The sequence below is a fragment of the Fukomys damarensis genome, unplaced genomic scaffold (assembly GCF_012274545.1).
Source record: "Fukomys damarensis isolate Sample0158 unplaced genomic scaffold, DMR_v1.0_HiC HiC_scaffold_12, whole genome shotgun sequence".
Taxonomy (NCBI): Eukaryota; Metazoa; Chordata; class Mammalia; order Rodentia; family Bathyergidae; genus Fukomys; species Fukomys damarensis.
The window spans coordinates 41981083-41987152 of record NW_022900924.1 but is presented as its reverse complement, the minus strand read 5'-3'; the positions used below and the strand labels follow the sequence as shown (position 1 = coordinate 41987152).

Sequence of the window (6070 nt, the reverse complement as noted above, 5' to 3'; positions counted from 1 at the left end):
TCAGGGACTACCATTTTTAATTCATCCCGAGGGAACAAATTTTGCTCAGAGTGCCACATATATTGAAATGTTTTCATTTACAAAATCTAAATTTGATTTCAGACACCTAGACAGTCTGTGTAGGCATGGCTACGTTCCATTTGGAGTTCACACTATCTGTCACTATGGACACCGAAAATGAGATGCATGCGTTTCTCTGAGGAAGTTAAGGGGAGCAGAGGTGAGGAATCACGCAGCCTCCAGCCCATCCAGCTGCTGCTGCGCCTTCTGTGCTCTCCTATGGGAGAAAGCGGGGCTGCCCACCGGTGGATGGCTGGGCGACTCCTCTGGGGCCCTCCGGTGTAACAGAAACATCCCCTGAGAATGGGAGCGTCGGCGAAGACTCAGCAAACACTGAAGTGAGTTTTAACAGACATCTTAGCTCCCAACGGCAGCTGCCTCCGTTTCCGTGGCAGTCCCCGTAATGTGATCCCACATACCCCAAAATATGCGTACGGAGTCATTGCAGGCGTATTTTTCACCCATCTGTATTGAACACTTTATGAAATGTACATAAAATAGGGATTTTGAAAGAATCCTATGCATATAAAACAATATTTTAAATAATTAAGTATAATCGTTTATCGTAATATTATGCTCTCAGCAATATAATTAATGATATTTAAGTGAGAACGATATAATTGAAATTTGCTTCATGTTTTGTTAAATGTGTTTGTGATAAGGTCTGGCTCTAAGTTCACTTTGTTTTCATGCTTGTTATTCTGGACGCAAAGCTTAAACATTGTCACTTTCCTTAGGGCCATGTGGCTACAGATGAGCTGTTCCTAGGGGAAAAGAAGGGTCAGCTTGGCCATTTCCTGGTTTGCTGGTATCGTGTTATTAACTTAGTAGTGTAGTTTCACTGCAGGGATCTCTCTGAGCTCTTTGTTCATCTTGTGAGTTTTGCTTTAGTTGAAACCAGGCAATGGAATGCAGTTCCCGTAAGCTAAGTGTGTGAAAATCATGGTGCCTTGAGATATGTGGAAAGTGGCCTGGTCAGTGCGGGTGTCTGGTCAACCCCAGGTGATACCTCTCCTCCCTCAGCATCCTCCCGTGCCATGTGACACACGTGGTCTTCTGACATGTGTGACTAGCAACGGCCCCCGGGTGAACCTGCACACAGAGCCTTGAAGCCAACAGAATATTTTCTTACATATACGCAAATGCATATGTGTGTACAAAACTATAATGTGGGACATAAATACACACACATACGCACACATGCATGTTTGCTTACCATAATATTTTCTTGAAACCGTGAGGGTGAGCATGACTGACTTACACAAGCCACTTTTCTAGGCTACCTTAGAAAATATATATTGTTACTTTCGTTTGAATGATGAAGAAAATTAAGCTCAATTTGAGAATCACAATCAGTAACATGTTTGTTCAGCCTGTATTTTCTCCTAGCTACTGTCCAAAAAATAAAAGGCACAGTGAAGGAGTTCAGTCAGCACTGTGGTACTGATGTGGGAGGTGAAAATACACTTTCATTTGGAAGGATGTGAAGACGAGTCTTGTGAGCCAGTTACTGAACATGATTATGAAAACTTAGCCATAGAGGTCTTAGAGGCCTAAATTAGAATCAGTTAATCATATCCCTGTGCAGAAATAAAATAATGCTCCCTCAGTCGAGGCAAGCTGGTTATTTGTTTTAATCATCCTCCCTCTTCTGGTCTCTTCCCATGGAGATCACCCTCATTGGTGCATCTACCTTTGAGGGATCAGCCTTCTTATTGGCACAGACTCCACTCCAGCAAAGTGGAAGAGTGCTTTACACATCACTTGAAAATATGACTCAAACTCATGCTATTCATTTTAAATGAAACTTTTTAATGCCCTGAAAAATATATGCACAATTGTTATTATAAAATCTGAGGAATATAGAAACAGGAGAAAAAATATTCATAACTTTGTCACCCAAAAGGATCACTGTTAGTTTTTCTTTTACACAGTTGTAATCCTGTTGCATATGCAATTTTTACCCTATTTATTTTGCATTAATGTAAATACAAGAAACATCCTTGTTTGTAAACTCTTGTTATGAAAGCTTTCTAAGCATAAGTTTCTGTGGATGCATAATCATCTAGGAATTTTTTTTGGGGGGGGTTACTGGGGATTGAACTTGGGACCTTGCGCTTTGTGAGGCAGGCGGTGGAGTCACTAAGCTAAATCCCGGCCCAGTGTATAATAATCTATCAGGTAAATGGTAGCGTACTTTTACATAGTCAAAAATCCTTGAGATGTGGTAAACAAACGTAAGATTATATACTCAATATGGCTAACTCCTGATTCCAACTCTAATGGAAAATGTAAATAGACTGAAGAGTTGAAAAATTATTTCTATTTTCCTTTAGAATAAATTTATTTCTTTGAGTGGGTAATTTAGCTTCCAAATTTTACTTAGATTTGATGGAAGATAATTTGCTCTTCTCAAACACTCATCTTTATATGAGAAAGGGAGAATGAACCAAGAATGAAGTAACTGGCACAGAAAAACCAATTAAAATACAACTAATTCATAAATATTTTTCTATACTTTGTGCTAAATTTGGCATTAAATTAATTGGTCAATGAAAGTTAATTGTGTGTACCATATTTTAATAAATCATTGTTAGGCTGTGGATTCTTATTGCTCCTTATAAGATTGTTAGTGTTAACTTCTGGTATGAAAGTACCTTTCTGGACCTGTGAAGATAAATTTTAGAAAATGAAGGTTAGTTTTTACATGAGAACTTCAATTCCCCAAATGAAGAATAATACTACATGTAATGAAAGAAGCACAGAGAGCATTTATAGAACTATAATTGAACACAAGTTGTTTTGCAGAAGCCTCAATCAGCTACAGAAGGTGATGTGTTTTGTGTCCAGATGTCCTCCCAAAGCCTCACGTGGCCATAGGTGGGGCTTTTTCAGAGGAGACTTGATCTAGAGTGTGTGACACTGGAATTGATTTGTGGTGCAATGCTAGGATCAAGGGCACTGGGATTAAGGCTGTGACCCACCCTAAGTAGCCTGGATAAGATATAAGGGACAGAAAGAGCTGTGGTTGTCCCTTGTTGCTTTGCTGCCTTCTGCCCACCATGAGCTGTTTCTCCTCTGCAATGCCTGTCCGCCATGCTACCCTGCCTTTAAGCCAGCCAATTATGGACTGAAATCTCTACAAACTGTGAGCTAAATAAACCTTTCCTCCTTTAACTTTGGGTGTCAGGTATTTCTCTCCAATGAAAAATGTAATTAAGACAGAAGGACTATTGCAGAAATCACCACTGCTTTCTCATATGTCTTCTTTCAATAAAGGTGAGGTTTTAACTATTTGGAATCCAACAAAAGGACAAAATTTAAGAACTGTTTCCACACAATTTTAAATACATCAGTCACTGAATAGGACATGGGGAAAAAGGTTTATGAACCAATTCCTGAAAATAACTATTAATCATTATATATATACATATATACAGATACACATATATATGCATATACATATATAAAATGAGTGAGAATATAAATATACACCACAATATCTATTTTCTATATCTAATATATATGAATAAAACTGATTAACTACATATGTAAAAACAAAATTCTTTTTAAAAATTAAAAAATTGGATATATGGTCCCATTCAGACAAAACTGTTTGGATAATTCTACTAGCATTTGTTTTAATGTTCCAGAAAAAAAAGGCTTCAGAAGGTTCTGATTCTTACATAAAACCAGTCCTCTGTCTTTCAACATTGGAACATTTTAAGATCTAATATTCTGAGTGGCTGCTATAGTGGTTAAACCATTTTAGGCTGTTATCTCTCTAGTGCCACTTCAAGCAGTTGAGACAAATGAAAAATTTGACCAACTGGTGTTGATTTGATGACTCTCCTTCCTTTTTCTCTCCTGTCTTTCCTTTTGTCCTTTCCCTCATGCCTCTTTCCTTCCTTCTGTTCTTAACTGAGTTCCAGCAGTGTCTAACGTGTTCCAAGGTCTTGCAGTAAAGACTATGCACATTCTAAGTTATTCACTTCCTATCTTCTGGAAAATTCTGAAATCATACTTGACAGAGATTCAAGGCAAGCCTTTTGAACATTTCTCACTGAATTGGTAATAAAACAATCATTTCCTAATCAAAATTACTTTTAAATCCCAGAAAGGATAACAGCCAGAATTAGAGAAGGATCACTGCCCAGGTGCTCTGGTTTCTGACAAACATATACAATGTGTAACTTCAGATGGGCTTCACCTCAGAGTCCTCATTTGCAGAGTAGGAATGCTAATAATATGTCCCTTGGAGGATAGGAGTCAATATATAATGGAGGCTCATGTGTTCAGCCCTTGGCAGAGCACCTGGCACATAGTAAGTGCTCAATAAACAACAGTTATTGGATATAACATTTCCTTGTTCATGTGGTACCGACAGCAGTAACTCTGCTACATTTAGGATTGCCCGAGAAGTCAGTTACATTGCTCTAGGTAACCAAAAAGCCACAAAGGAACTCAGGGAAAATGTAGTGTCATTTGATCAAGGACAGCATTATTGGTGATAGTTATGATCTATAAACTGTAGAGACAGGAAGCCACATAATTTTGCGTGGAAATACTCGAACTTATAAGAACTACATTGTAAAAATTTGAAATATGAAGCACATCTTCCATGTTAAGTATGATTATAGACTGAAAAATGATCAAAGACCTGATAAAAAACTATGCAAACTAAAAGAAGTTGTGGGATAGAAATCCACACATTGACAAAAGACCTCATGTGATAGCCTCTGAGGTTGTTAATATGCTTTGAAAGATGTTTCACTTTGCCAGCAGAGTTTCACTTATGCCCTTTAGAAAAAGTAAGCGTAACATTTATTGTATTTAACTTTTGAAAATCATTTAAAAGGGCCTAATGCAAATAGAGAGCAGATATTAGAATAGTCTTAACACCATCACTAACAGGTATGATAAGGAAAGAAAATCTGATGAGGATATACAGGCATTCCAACTGTCTTTATAATTTACTTTTAAAAAAAGAAAGCTTCCACTGCACAACTCTGATTCTAACATGGTCAACCAAATTTATTTGGTGACTTGACATCTATTAACAAAATTCACCAAAATATGAGCCAAGGAAGATTGGGAAGTGAGGGGACCTGGGTAATGAAGTCAAGATTATAGCGAAGTGTCTTCAGAGCCAAACCCAAATAAAAATTTCTTATTGAAAAAAGAAAATCTGTTAGTCTGCTTTGCATAAGGGGAAACTATTCCCTCAACAGACATAATTTTCCTCACCTTTTGATTTGTGGCAGAGCTTTGTGATTTAATATAGTAAATAAGGGTGTGATCAGAGGTAAGGGAAGGTTAAAGCAGACAGCTTTCTTTCCCCTAAAAATCTTTTGGAGTTTCCAATCAATTCAGTCAAAAGTAAAGTGAATTAATTAGTTAAAGGGATATTTCAAATGAAACAATTAGCACTTTAATCCACTTTTATAAAAGGTGGGGACTTCAACAAGTCTCTTGCCTTTTGTTGAAATGAATTTGATTTCAAAGTTAATTTTAAAGTTAAAAGCACAACCTTGAGTCTCGGTAGATATGTTTAACTATTCATAGTATGTATTTTTTTAACCTGGCTCTGATGAGTGAATGAAAAGTCTGAATGGACTTTACTACCACTTCATTTAGAGAAGAAAGAAGGAAACAAATAAAATGGTGGTGGGTAAGGTGATGGCCTGCCCTGCTGCACTTCTCAGAGGCATTCAGAAAAACTGCCTGCCTTTCTGCAGGACATAAATTACAGAGTAGATTACACATGATCCAAGTGAGATATAATACGGTAAATGATTAATCTAAGAGGAAATCAGCAGTCGCTTTTCACATTCTGCCTTGGGCATAAGCAGACCAAACTTCTATTAACAATCTTTAAAATTATATACTGAACAGATAATTCTATACATTGAATCAAAGAGCAGAAATAATAAAATAGAAATTTATTGGATGATTCTAAAATTCTGGGAATTTTTCACAAAATCCTAACCTGTAAAAAAAAAAAAAAAAT

At 37.0% G+C, this 6070-nt stretch overlaps 1 long non-coding RNA gene across 1 annotated transcript in view; it reads left to right on the top strand.

Annotated features, from left to right (window-relative positions):
- Positions 1 to 215: 215 nt before the first annotated feature.
- The window catches only part of LOC104862206, a 17386-nt gene continuing 11531 nt past the window's right edge, over positions 216 to 6070 (top strand). Inside the window, exon 1 of the long non-coding RNA XR_780217.2 lies at positions 216 to 398. This is a non-coding gene — a long non-coding RNA (uncharacterized LOC104862206). The remainder of the gene's footprint in view (positions 399 to 6070) is intronic.